The following is a 14,271-nucleotide window of genomic DNA, read 5'->3' as shown; positions in this document are numbered from 1 at the left end:
TATTTGAAGGTCACTGGGAAAAGACTGTGTTATAATAACTTCTTTTAAATCATTTAAATGAGTTTTTCTGCTTGAGCAATCACGACCTATTTAGTGCCTTCTCGGGTAATTCTGCATTATTGCTCTCACACTCATGAAGCTAGAAAGTTCTAACAGGATTTATATAATAAATTCACGTTTAGAAATTTCAACTACGGATTAAAAACACATTTTTTAAAGGAGAGGAGGGACATAGAAAGGGGAAACCGAGGTAGACTTGGAGGGAAAAGTAGGGGCTTAAAGAGGAGAGAGTCGGGGGGAGGGGCGAGCAGGGGGAGAGCGTCCTTGAAAGGGAGAGTAGGGTGACGTGGGTGAAGCACTCAAAGGAGGTAGAGCAGAGCAGACAAACCTGCAGTTTTCCAAACTTTGGTTCTGATGTGGAAAGTTCCAGCAAAGATTGCATCTGTTTCCTTTCCTCTTTGCAGGCACCCCTGGGACTCCCTGGCAAACCTGGACTCCCTGGCAAACCTCCCACCGAAGGATGTGTCACCTTGGAGCCTCTGCGGAGCCTTCTTTCAGAAGGTGGAGGTAGGAGGGACACCCCAGAAGGTTGTCTTCCTTTGAGAGTCTCCAGGCAGCCCTGCTGACTGGGGGAGGGGGAGGAGATTGCACACGTGCAGGACCCGCGAGGCGGCGGGTGTCGAGGCAGCCTTCCTGGGCCAGGCTGCTACCCGGGCCGTGTCAGTGACTGGGTTCAAAAGGTGGGCAGTATTTGGAGCCCACCGGTAGGCCAGACACGATCTCAAGACAGCAGGCTTGGCTGGCAGCCTCTGGAAGAATCCAGACTGTCGAAGCCTCATTTCGGCAGGGCTGGCTTCTTTGCGGATGCAGGTGACTGTCACCTGTCCATTCCTTATTCTCTGTGGAATCTGAACCGACCCTTCCTTTCCGATTCCGTAAGCCTCCCTGCGTTCTTGGTTAATATAATATTCGGGGGGAGACACCTCCAGAAAGAGCTGCTGGATTTCTGTAAAAGGCCCGTGGAGCGCAGGAGACTAGCAAAGTAAGAGATGTGACCTATTTCAGCCCGGGTGCGTGGAGCAGTTTCTACCAGTTACACTCTCCAGCCCTGTTTATTAGGGGCATCGAGGTAAAGCGCGAGGCAGGTTGCTCGCATGTAGTCTAGAATGAAAAGAGCAATCAACTCGTGGGCCTGCAACCGTCTTGTCAAAAGCCTGAACTCCTCAGATTCGCTTCAGTTGCCTCCTTTACCCCTTCCCGGTCCCTGCTCCATCCAGACCCATCTCCTGACGACCTCAAGTGGCCACACAGGGTGTAAGCTGAGCCGTGTGTCTGTCCTAATACCCAGAGCTTTGCGCCTGGCTTGGCTTTGCTGTCGTAGGTGTCCCTGAGAGCACTGACGGGTACGGCGTAGCCCTGCCGAGACCTGGCATCCTGTCCCGGAGAGATATGCTGCTGCATCTCCTAAAGATGCTGCGGTTGGCACCGGCACCTTTGGTGTAGTTGTTGGTCACTTGCCTCCTTCCAGCACCTTTGGTGTAGTTGTTGGTCACTTGCCTCCTTCAGGTGACGGGGATGCTCGCCACGCCTTTTGCCCAGTATGTCAAGGGACTTGTGTGTGGCTGTCAGCTGCTTGCTGGATGGGCTCCTGGGAGAGGCCACAGAGGCCTGTAGCATTGTGGGCGGTACTGTTCCTTGGCTCTCCACATTACCAGCTTTTGACCAGTCAGGGTGGCTCTAAGGAAAGAAGGGTCCTGGCCAAGTGTATGGCGCTTACCACGTCAAATGGAACAAGGGTAGGAGGCCACGTTAGCACTTGGTTGCAGAAAGGAAATGTTCGAGTACCTCTACTCGGCTCTCTTGGCCACAAGTTCTACCTCCAAGGTCTGCTCTTGACCCGGGAGGCATGGATGACGGGGGCAGCGGGGGGAGCAGACGTAATGTATAATCCTATTCAGAAATGTAATCCATTTACCCAGAGATATATACATGATCAATCTAAAAATATTTTGAAACAAAAATATAATAAATGCATGTCTTGCAGGACGGCATTGAATGAGGCAGGCCGGCAAGTGCTGACGACATCTTTAAAATTTATTCTCAGTCTGCTCACTGCTTCCAGAGTGAGTGTCATGAGCCTTACCACCTAATGAGTCCCTGGCCCCCTAACTTGAGTGCAAAATCGTTATAAGGCACGTGGTACGCACTTAAATAGTTGAGCTTCCCAAGTGAAAAAGGACTTTGGTGGTGAAATGCTATGTGAAGGTTGGAATTGTCAGAGAATCTGCGGCAAGGGGTCTTTGTCAGTAGTTTGTATCCGGTGTGCCTAGGACAGGAAGGGCCCTCGGCAGTGTTTTGTGGAATTGCTGGATGCTGGCGTCCATAGCCCTTCCCCATTCTATTTTTCTTGCCTCTGTAGCATCCAGGAAGGGTGAATTTGGTTTTTATATCCTGGAATCTTACCTAAATAAACGTCAGAGTGGTTTTCTCCTGTTGCCCTGAAGCGATATTTACCTGAACAATTGAGAGACATCTCTGACCGCTTCATTTTAAGAAGCCTTCCTGAAACTTTTTACTTTCTTCACCAGTTGTTCATTCATGCCGTAGGTGTTTATAATTAACTCAGCTAACTCCATCGTTGGGAAATGGGGTACTCAGAGGACCTTTCTGAAAGGTGATCTGGCGCCCCAGAATTTCCAAACTCCACACTGGATGGGCCACTTCCCGAGACGGGCGGTGGGCCTGCTTTAAGGTAAAGAGAATTTAACCCATGATAGGTTAGGAGGAAGCCCTGGTACTAACTAAGGTACGTTCGTACTGCCTTAGCTGCGTGTGTCACTATAATCAGTTCACTGCTAAGGAAGAGGAGATGGAAAGTTAATTTCTACTTTGTCAAATATTAGAATTTAAGAGTAGATACCAAGTTCTTCTTCTGCATGGTTGGGTGTTTCTGTGTTTATTTGCTATATTGCACTGAAGCCTGACTAGCAAGTGGTAGTACATTATTACTTAATCCGCTGTGACGGTGATAAGGTTGGCCCCTCCGTGTGTCGTAACGATAATTCATGCCCAAAGAGTACATAACAGCCTGGCTCCTTTGCCTGAAATGTGATTGCTGTCATTCTGGCTTCAACCGGTGGGTTGCCAAGGAGTGTCCACTTTCGAACCTGCCAGTTAACCTGTCGGGCAAACAATGTTTTTATATGGATCATTACCCTTTGACCTTTGGTATGAACACAGACCGAATGTACTTTTATTTAATGAGCAATTCAGCATTGCTTGTGGACTTGGCCACAGGGTGAAGAGTTTGGGGACAAAGGAGGCACAGGGGAGAACTCTTAAAACCATGTGGGATGTTTATGAGAAGGGAAGAGGCAGGATACAAGCATGGGAATTTGACTATTAAGCAAAAGTGCAGTAGGTGTTCTGGAACTCTCCAGAAGTTTATCATTATAACCTCTACCTTGTCCTGCTTCTACATGAAGAAACGTTTGGGAAATAAGTAGATAACTAAATAATAAAAGCTTTATTACATTAAGTCTGATTAGCTGGAGTCCAAAAACAAGCATCTTGGGGGGAAAAAACCTGGAAATGTGTACTCCAGCCCATGAATGGTAGTTAACCTGGGGGCTGGGGTACTGAAGAGGCCGATGGGAAAGACTATTTTATTCTGTGCATAATTTCTTTAAATAGTACCTAAAACGAGTGTGAAAGAAAAGGTGATCTACTTTTTTGTTGTTGGGAAAAAAAACCCTGGAGGATCCAAAATCTGAAATAAATGCTGAGGGTTTATGGACTGTGTTCCGTTTGTCTCTACAGCCCAAGCTTCTAACTGCTGTTCAGCATCCAGAGGAAGCATAACTTAGCAGTAAAAGTGGTGCACAGCTTCTCTGCTGTGTGGCCTTCGACTGCTTACTCACCCTCTCTGAGTCTCTATTTTCTCATCTGTAACTTGAGCCTAATAATAGTGCCTTCCTAATTTTATTATTATGGGAAATAAATGAAATAATCCATATCAAGTGCTGAAAAATAACACAGAGCTTGGGATACAGTAAATACAAAATAAATGTTAGTTATTTTATTAGTATTTTTCACTGATTTATGCAACAATTGTTATTTATAATAGAATATTTAGGTTGTTGGAATTTTGCAAGTCTTTATCTATTTATTTATTTATTTATTTTTGGCTGCATTGGGTCTTCGCTGCTGCGTGCAGGCTTTCTCTAGTTGCGGCGAGCGGGGGCTACTCTTCGTTGCGGTGCGCGGGCTTCTCATTGCGGTGGCTTCTCTTGTTGTGGAGCACGGGCTCTAGGCGCGTGGGCTTCAGTAGTTGTGGCACATGGGCTCAGTAGTTGTGGCTCACGGGCTCTAGAGCACAGGTTCAGTCGTTGTGGCGCACGGGCTTAGTTGCTCTGCGGCATGTGGGATCTTCCTGGACCAGGGATCGAACCCCTGTCCCCTGCATTGGCAGGCGGATTCTTAACCACTTCGCCACCAGGGAAGTCCCTCTGCAAGCCTTTTAAACTTCACTTTTTAGATTTCTTTTGCGAGTTCTAAAATTAAATCTGCCTTAAAAAAAAATGGCATCCCTGAATCTTCTGGCACAGAACAGATAAAGAGGGATTATTTTACATTTTTATATTTCTCCAGTAGGTTTAGCATCAGAAAAAGGTCTAAATTCAGTGGCATGGTTAGATCATACCTAATTAGATGCTAATTAGAGGCTGGTAATTCTACTCTCAAATCTAAGAGGACTGATGCCCTGTGCTGTCCAGTACCGAGGACAGCTTGGGATGGCCTAGCTTTTGCAGGAGCTGTTCCATTCTTGCTCTTGTCAAGGTCAATGCTAACCACACTGATGTGTCCCTGCTCAGCTCCCAGTGCTCTGACCACCCCTCCAATCCTCCCCTGCCCATCCCCCAACACAGGCCACTAGGATCTCGCCTCCGCTCAAAACACCACCCCGCCCCACACAGAGCCCTCCAGATGCCAGGAGAGCTGGTGACCCCCGCCCCCCAGACTTCAGGCGACCACCTCTCTCCCACCTGCTCCCGTCACACAGCCCCTTACTGCCTCTCACACCCCAAGCAGGCTGTCCCTCAGGGACTTTGCGCTTTGAAGGGTGGCAGAATGCCACCCCAAATACCCCACTTTCGCATAAGGATTATTTTGAGCTAAAGGCACTTGGAAAAGAGCAGATGCAAGAAGGGCCTCCTGACGTCTCCTTTTCTTCCTGAAAGCGGGAGATGAAACCCCCCCGTGAATGGTGCCCTCCCGGTACCAGGAAGAAAGAAACAGTCTTGTCACCAGAGGTGGGGCGTGGAGGCCGAGAGAAGTCCGAACAAGCAGACTTGTTAAAATAATTCCTATTTTCCTTTAGTCTCCCCATGTACTGTTACTTTTCCATAGTTTCCTGTCTCTGCTCAGCTCGGTGGATAAACACCCAGACCTGACCCGTTCACTGGGTCTTTGTTCCCTTGGGGGGCGCCCATGTCCATGGAACAATCTGTGTGTGTTTCTCCTGGTAATCTGTCTTAGATCAATTTAATTCTCAGGCCCAGCTGGAGACTCTAAGAGGACAGAGGAAAAGTTTTGCCTCCCCTAAAGTTTGATCTCTGTTCCACCATCCCTTCTCTGAGGCCTTCCTGTTTATTTATTTATTTTTTGGTTTGTTTTGAATTTTATTTATTTATTTTTTATACAGCAGGTTCTTATTACTTATCTATTTTATACATATTAGTGTATACGTGTCAATTCCAATCTCCCAGTTCATCCCACCACCACCACCCCTGACCTCCCTGTTTAAAACGGACCCCCCAGTGTCCTTTGTCAGCTTCCTGTTCCCTAGCATTTAAAAGTAGTTGGCATGTCCTCCAAAACTTGAAGGCTCATGATGTGCTCATAACAAATGTCACTAAAATGCATGCTCCCCCAGGGCCAAGATCGTCCTGTGTTTTCTTCTGCTGTCTGTTCCTTCCTGGTACTAGATCAGGCTTGCCCCTTGCAATGCACTCAACAAATATCTGTTGAATGAATGGACCTGAGTGAATAGTTGTGCTACCATTTTATGCAATAATGTTACCTGGTTCTGAGAGCCAAGCGTTCAAAGTCAATGCCTGGTGGGTTCCGTTTACCTTTTAAGGTTAGTTGTCTATATCTTTGTAACGTCACACACGTCTAATGCTTCTTTAACTTCTCCATTTGGAGGATTTAGAAAGGCTGCCTGCCGTCATACAGCAGTAGGAAATAGAAGCCCCGAACGGAAGCTGAGAGTCTGTTCATGGTTTACCACTTATGCCCAAAGTACCTCTGGCTTTTCGTTGACACATGTTCGAAAATATATGTTCTACAGAATTAAAATTAAGAATCATTACTTTGGAAAGGGGAAGAGATGGTTTTCACTTGGAACAAGGGCTGCATTTAGGGTGACAGAGGACTCAGAAGAGTCTCCGTGTGTGGGACACCTGCCGAGATGCAGGGCAAACGGTCTTCTCTTCAATTTGGGGTCGTCAGGGCTGCACTTCAGCCATATATTTGTGAATGGATGGATGGAAGGAAGGAAGGAAGGAAGGAAGGGAAGGAAGGAAAAGGGAAGGAAGGGGGAAGGAAGGGGGAAGGAAGGGAGGAAGGAAGGGGCTTGAAAAGCACACTAGAAGCCCCGATGAATGCGTGGGAGGCTGGCGGATAGACCAGGTTTCCCAAAGACTGCTGTTCAGACCAGATGCCCCTCCGGCCAGGCCGCCCAAGGGGAGACACATTGTCTAAAGCAGCTGGCCTCCTCACATCTCTGGAGAGCATGACTGTCATGAAGTGGAAAATCCCCTTGATAAGTTGCCTGCAGGTGGAAGAGGTTCCCGGCCAACACCCTCAACGAGATAAAGAAACTGCTCTGTATCAGACGTGGAGAATTCGCCTCTATTGTGTTCGCCTTTTCTTGTCTGTTTGTTTTCGAAGGTGGGGGGCGTGCAAGGAAGAGAGCAGAGAGGACGGAAAGAGGGACGGCCAAACAATACAGCTGACCCTTGAGCGACGTGGGGGTTGGGGCACTGACCTTCTGCAGGGTCGAAAGTTCTGGTCTAACGTACAGTCGGCTGTACATAACGTACCTCAGGGGTCCCCTGCATCCACGTCTAGGGATTCAACCACGGTGGACAGTGCAGCACTGTTGTATTTACTACTGAAAACATCCGCCTGTCAGTGGTCCCACACACTTCCAATCCGTGTTGTTCAAGGGTCACCTGTACTGCGAAATGGCTAAGGTGTTGCTTCGAGGTGCATCTTATGAAGCTGCAGGTTGCGCTTCTCTCTCCCAGCCGTCCGTGAGCTCTCCTGCACACACAGAGGCCCTGGTTTGGGGGCGGTGTGTGTGGTGTGTGTGTGATGTTTGTGTACCTATAGAAACCAAGCGGAGGGCTGGCTTCCACGTGGGCACGTGTGCAGTGCAGGCCAGCGTGGGCTGGGGGAACGATCCACAGGTGAAATTAACCCAGAACTGGGGTTTGGACGCAGAGGCCACCATGAGGATGTTGGTTTTGAAAATAATTATAGATTGACGGGAGGTTGTCAAACAAGAGCGTACGGGGGGGGTCCCTTTACCCAGTCCCCTGCAGTGGTTACACCTGAGGTACCTGCAGTGCAATATCAAAACCAGGAAGCAGACATGGGTACAATCCACAGAGTTTATTTAGACTTTCACAGTTTGACGTGCACTCCTCTGTGTGTGTGCATGTGTAGTTCTATCACACGTGTAGATTTGTGTAGCCGCCACCACAATCAGGATAGCAAGTACCATCAGCCCCGGGGTGCCTCCAGCTACCCCTCTGTGGGCACACGCACCCTCCTCCCCTACCCCATCCCTATGACCATAAGAATTTAAGCCCCTTGCGAATTGGCAGGAATCTTGGGAAGGATGTTGTATTTTTCCACAAGACTGGCATGGGAGGCTCATGCTTATCTTATCTAGACATTATGGGGCCGTGTTGGCTCCTGTACCGTAGCCCTAGAACTATGCTGATGTGACAGAGCGCCTCTGACTTCCGTCCTAAAGGGCTCACACTGCAAAGTCCTCTCATTCCCAAAGTCTGTGTGTGGACAGCCTCTGACAAAGCGGGTGGGGATGGCGTCTGAGAGCTAAACATTGTGAGCTGGGTCCGCGAGTGCCAGGGGTGTCCGTGGACAGTGGGGAGAAAGCCTCGTGGGGTCCGGAAGCATCGGGGCCCTGTGTTACCAGATTCGTTTCCTCTGCAGCCGCGGAAGCGTACTCAGTATCCTGTGACAGTAGCGATCACTTCCATGAAGCATCCCAAAGTGCCTCTATTATGGATAAAGGACCCATTCTAAAATCTAGAACACAGGTGGCAAAGCCATCTGCCCTTAGGGCCCAGGCACGTCGATGACTCTGGCGGTGGGAGATGGGTAGGTGTCCTCTCCCGAGGGAGACAGCGCTCTGAGCACCGCTCAGCCACAGCCCCAAAGAGACGGATGCCGAGCGTCTTGTTTTTCTAGACAAGCCAGGGCCCGAGTGTGCAACTGAAGTCCTCTGAGTGTTAAACGGTGGCAGCTAATTCAAAGAAGTTTTCAGTCCTCTTGTCAACCAAACAGAATGGATGCAGGAACCAGATTGGCCCAAAGCCAAGGGGGCTATTTTCCCATCGGTTCCCATTACTTAGTCACAAAAGGAGGGACGGGGTGGTTGGCACCGTCGACCATTCTGAGAGTACTTGTGAGCGCTTTAGGAGCTTATGACGTCATTGTTTTTCTCAAAAGAGAGCCCTGGAAGTGATAATAATTAACCTTTGTAGAGCGCTGTCAGGCTCACCACACCCATGGCGGTGCAGGCGTTCCCGATTCACCTCCTGGTACGAGACGGGTACGTGGATGTTTGCCTGAGGTCACGGGGCCCGGGAGTCCAGGCACGGCCTGAGCATCTGAACCACAGGTGTGCACGAAATCAGGGTGGACTGGGGGCACCCCAGGGCTCTTGCTACAGCCCCCAAGTGCGTGACAATTACTGCAACGGGGCTAACCAGAGAAAAGTGACTTTTCCCAACTTGGGAGGGGAAGCTGGTGGTGTTGGACCTATTGCTGCTTCTTGAGGGCCTTTCATATGGGTTTAGACTATACTTACTTTCGACTGTGTTCAGAAGCTAACCCCCTTCCCTCCGCATCGCTCCCCGGTTTTTCTCACCACCATCAAAGATGGCTCTCACCGTCCTCCCCGATGCACGCACGCGCACACACGTACGCTTGCTCCCTGCATGTTTTTTCACTTGCCTGTCTCTTCACTGGTCCAACTCTGAAGCAGCCCTCAAGACTCCTTCAAATCTGCCTTTCCCTGTGTCTGCCTGGGCCACACAGGCCCCCTCTGAGCGCCCCCTCCTTCTTCCCTGTTCTCAGGGCTCCCAGGAGGTGGAGGAGGGCAGGGCCGGTTCCTGCAGGGCTGTGTGGATGGTCCGAGGTCAGGAGTTGGACTCTATTTGGGTTCCATAGGAACCCACTGGAAGGGTTTGCCCCTGGGAGTGACGCAACCCAGTTTATATTTTAGAAAGTTCTCTCCTTTCCTTATCTCTCGTCTCACAGCTCCTCGCACCCTCAGGTGCCTAGATTCATGCTTTCGACTTCATAATGGTAACCGTGATTTTTGCTGATGGGAAGGTCTGCTGCGTTTCCACTGACTTGGCGGGAGAAAGATGCTAAAGGTGTCATTCTGGTGAGGGTGACGGGTGAATGGCCAGGTGATGGGGGCAAGCTGCCCCCGGCGTCTTGACTTCTCAGGGAGCAGAAATGATTTTCTTACGGCCAGAAAGGTCACAAACGTGACCAGCTCATCCCCATGTCTCTCCCTTGAAAGACACGCCTGTTATTACAGCCGAAACATTTTTCTCATCAGGTTGCTGTTTGTGGAGACGCTCACTTGGGAACTGTTCAGTCTTGATTGTTCTAAACAGCCTGGGCTGGAGAGTAAGGGAATCAGTCTTCGGTTGGTCGAGCTTGGACACTTGATCTAGAAGGAGCCCGAGATGTTCTTTCCGGATTGCAACCCTTTGCCCCGGCCTGCGTGCCCGCCTGGTCCAGCTCCTGCCAGCGGCCTCTGGGCCGTCACACCACCTCCTTCTCTGCCCCACTGTTTCTGCGCTGCAGCGTCCCTGGCCTCAGCTTTCCTTTTAAATGCCAAAGGCATGCCCATTTTGGGGGGTCTCCTCCCTCAGACATAAAAATGGCAACTCCTTCTCAACGGAAGTGTGCTTTCCCCAGTGTAACTGCCGTCTAGAATACTCCTCCGCAGCACATGATTTCTGTCACCGTCACGTGTTTTATTAGCTCTTTCATCTCAATTCTTGTTTATGAGTTTGCCTGTTTATTGTTTGTTTCCTGCTCTCCAGGAGAGCAGGGCTACCTTGGTCCCCTCTGTCCCACAGAGCCGTGAACAGCGCCTGGCATTCATCTGCTGAGCGAACTTGAAGAGTCCAAATGTCAATGTCCTTTTTTTAAAAAAAAAAAAACTTTATAAATCTATTAGTTTTTTTTTTTTTTTTTAATTTCAAATATAGGACTCCCCTGGTGGTACAGTGGTTAAGAATCCGCCTGCCAATGCAGGAGACACGGGCTCGATCCCTGGGCTGGGAAGATCCCACATGCCGCGGAGCAACTAAGCCTGTGCGCCACAACTACTGAGCCTGTGCTCTGGAGTCCACGAGCCACAACTACTGAGCCCTCGTGCCTCAACTACTGAAGCCCGTGCGCCTAGAGCCTGTGCTCTGCAACGAGAGAAGCCACCACAACGAGAAGCCCGTGCACCGCAATGAAGACCCAACGCAGCCAAAAATAACTAACTAAATAATTTTAAAAATTGAAGTATGGTTGATATAATGCACTTTTAAGTCTTGAGTTCCTGCAGTGGACAGAGCGAAGGCACTGCTGGTGGTCTTGACCTTGACAACGGCAGACACAGCATTCGTAACTCCCCAAACTCAGTCTTCTCATTAACCCTGTGCAAGCATTGAGCTCTTGCAAACGAACTCTCCAAGACATGGAGCATTCCAGAGAATGGAGGTGCAGGGCTCCGGAGTGGACATGTGCCAACACCCCTTATCCTACTGTTTGCTTTGGCACCGTATGCCCGCTTGCTTTCTGAGAATTTCCTCTGGCTTCTTTCCAGCAATCCGTCAGGAAGTTATAGACTAAGCACCCTTCAGCAGTTAGACTAGACTTCAGTTGTTTTTTGAAAGATGAATTTAGAGGTAATTTCCCAATTACCAGCAGTCGTCACATGAACTGAGACAAAAGACCGCTGAATCTTTGCTTTGGTACAGACCAGCCCTCACTCCAGCAGGAACTGGTTGTTGTGTCTTAGTGATGAATGCAGGGAAACAGCAGCTTAAAAACCAATTAGCTTTGCTGTGCAAAAGCTTTTAAGTCTCATTAGGTCCCATTTGTTTATTTTTGTTTTTATTTCCAGTTCTCTAGGAGGTGGGTCAAAAAGGATCTTGCTGTGATTTATGTCACAGAGTGTTCTGCCTATGTTTTCCTCTAAGAGTTTGATAGTGTCTGGCCTTACATTTAGGTCTTTAATCCATTTTGAGTTTATTTTTGTGTATGGTGTTAGGGAGTGTTCTAAGTTCATACTTTTACATGTACCTGTCCAGTTTTCCCAGCCCCACTTATTGAAGAGGCTGTCTTTTCTCCACTGTATATTCTTGCCTCCTTTATCAAAGATAAGGTGTCCATACGTGCGTGGGTTTATCTCTGGGCTTTCTATCCTGTTCCATTGATCTATATTTCTGTTTTTGTGCCAGTACCATACTGTCTTGATTACTGTAGCTTTGTAGTATAGTCTGAAGTCAGGAAGCCTGATTCCTCCAGCTCCATTTTTCGTTCTCAAGATTGCTTTGGCTATTTGGGGTCTTTTGTGTTTCCATACAAATTGTGAAATTTTTGCTCTAGTTCTGTGAAAAATGCCAGTGGTAGTTTGATAGGGATTGCATTGAATCTGTAGATTGCTTTGGGTAGTAGAGTCATTTTCACAATGTTGATTCTTCCAATGTAAGAACATGGTATATCTCTCCATCTATTTGTATCATCTTTAATTTCTTTCATCAGTGTCTAAGAGAAAAACAAATACCATATGCTAACACATATATATGGAATCTAAGAAAAAAAAAAAAGGTCATGAAGTACCTGGGGGTAAGACGGGGATAAAGACACAGACCTACCAGAGCATGGACTTGAGGATATGGGGAGGGGGAAGGATAAGCTGTGACAAAGTGAGAGTGGCATGTACGTATATACACTACCAAACGTAAAATAGATAGCTAGTGGGAAGCAGCCGCATAGCACAGGGAGATCAGCTAGGTGGTTTGTGACCACCTAGAGGAGTGGGATAGGGAGGGAGACACAAGAGGGAAGACATATGGGAACATATGTATATGTATAACTGATTCACTTTGTTATAAAGCAGAAACGAACACACCATTATAAAGCAATTATACTCCAATAAAGGTGCTAAAAAAATAAATAAATAAAAAGAATTCCATAACCAAAACAACAACAACAACAACAAACCAAAAACCAATTAGCTTTCTGCTTCTTTGCTAATGAGGGGACAGTGCCGGGCAGAGTTTGGCTGCTTGAGAATGGAGTTCAAACAGGGCCAGCCGTGGAAGTCAAGCTAGCAGAACTGATGAAAGGAACACACTTCAAGGACGTCTGTGTTCTTAGCAATACCAAAATATTCATCTTCATTGGATGGAACGCTTCTGAGTCTGCATTGTCAGTATAGACGTTAAGGATGTAATAGCTATTGATGCCTATTCTAGATAATAATGCCTAAAGATATCACTGGGACATTTTTCATGGGAGCTTTACTCTGCAAGTGGAAGTTTTTCTGCATGGTTGCTATCTGCAAAGATGTCAGACTTATACACGCTAGTATTTGTAAGGTGGCATTGATATTATTTTTTTCCTGCAGTTGTTTGTGTGGCATTGTGCTTTGTTAATGAGTGCATTGTGTCATGGGTTGATGTCACAGGGCGATCGGTGGCACAGGGGGACGGGGGGTCACCTTGAGGCTGTTGCTTGGGCTCAGGGTCTGATTTGCCACCATGAAGGTCTAGGCATTTGATTCTGTCGGGACTCCACAGTGGTCTCGGAAGGCACTGGCATATCAGTCGGTGCCAATTTCTTAATTTACGACAAAACACGACCTTTCTAGAAAGATAGACCCCAGCTCTACCATCCAGGCTTCCTCATTCCTTGCGGCTACTGTGATGAGAGAGAACTGTGGTTGGTGGAAAGACAGACTGGGGCAGAGTCCCAGCTCCGCTAGTGACCTCCAGCAAGACCCGACCTTTCTGAGCTTCAGTTTCCTCATTTGTAAGACAGCCACCCTGCCTCCTACTCACAGGGCAGTTGGGAAGATTAAAGGAAAATATGTATGTAAACTTCTGGGTCTAAAAAGAAGCACTGAATGATTTAAATGAGACAGGCAAACGCAGTGGTTAAGCACATAGACTTCAGAGTCAATGAGGGGATTTCTCTTACAGCTGTCATACCCTGAAATACGCTGCTGCTTTTTTCTGAGATTCAGTCTTCTCATCTGCTAACTGGGATCAGAAAGTTACCTACTGCATAGGCTTGTTGTTGAATTGAGCGAGATACTGAATGGTGATCATGGTGCCTGGACATGGCCAGGGCTCCAGTGAATGGAACTCACCACTGTCATTAGGAATCTTAGTAGTTTGGGTGGCGGAGATCATAGCAGCGATTGTGGCACCGCCAGCAGCCACAGCAAAACAAGCCAGGAGGTGAAGATCGCTTGATGAGCACAAAATCGAATGAAGAGGTGGACGGTCACGGGCAGAGCTTCTCTGCCCTGACATTTGTTGGTGTTTCAGGCGGAGGTTCTCTGCTGTAGGGCTGTCCTGTGCATTCCCTGGTACCGAACTGCATCTCTGGCTTCTCCCTCCAGATGCCAATAGCACCACCCAGTTGTGACAACCAAAGATGCCTCTGGACACTGACCCATGTCCCCAGGGAGAGGGCAGAATCACCCCACTTGAGGAGCTCTAGTCTAAGGGACAACTTCACCCAGACCAAGGAGAAGCCCACGGTCCTCCGTAAGTTGCTCCGTTGCCCACACGCGTACGGAGGCCTCCCTGCCCGCTGTTGTGCTCTGATCCTCCCTTTTCTAATCTACGCTATCTTTTGTCTTTGATGACAAATGTCGAACGACTACTCTGAACCAAGTATCTGGGGGATAATCTACGGGGGAGC

The sequence above is a fragment of the Aethalodelphis obliquidens genome, unplaced genomic scaffold (genome assembly GCF_003676395.1).
Source record: "Aethalodelphis obliquidens isolate GAN/ISIS:26980383/991018 unplaced genomic scaffold, ASM367639v1 scaffold57, whole genome shotgun sequence".
Lineage (NCBI taxonomy): Eukaryota > Metazoa > Chordata > Mammalia > Artiodactyla > Delphinidae > Aethalodelphis > Aethalodelphis obliquidens.
Note: the sequence above shows the minus strand (reverse complement) of the source record.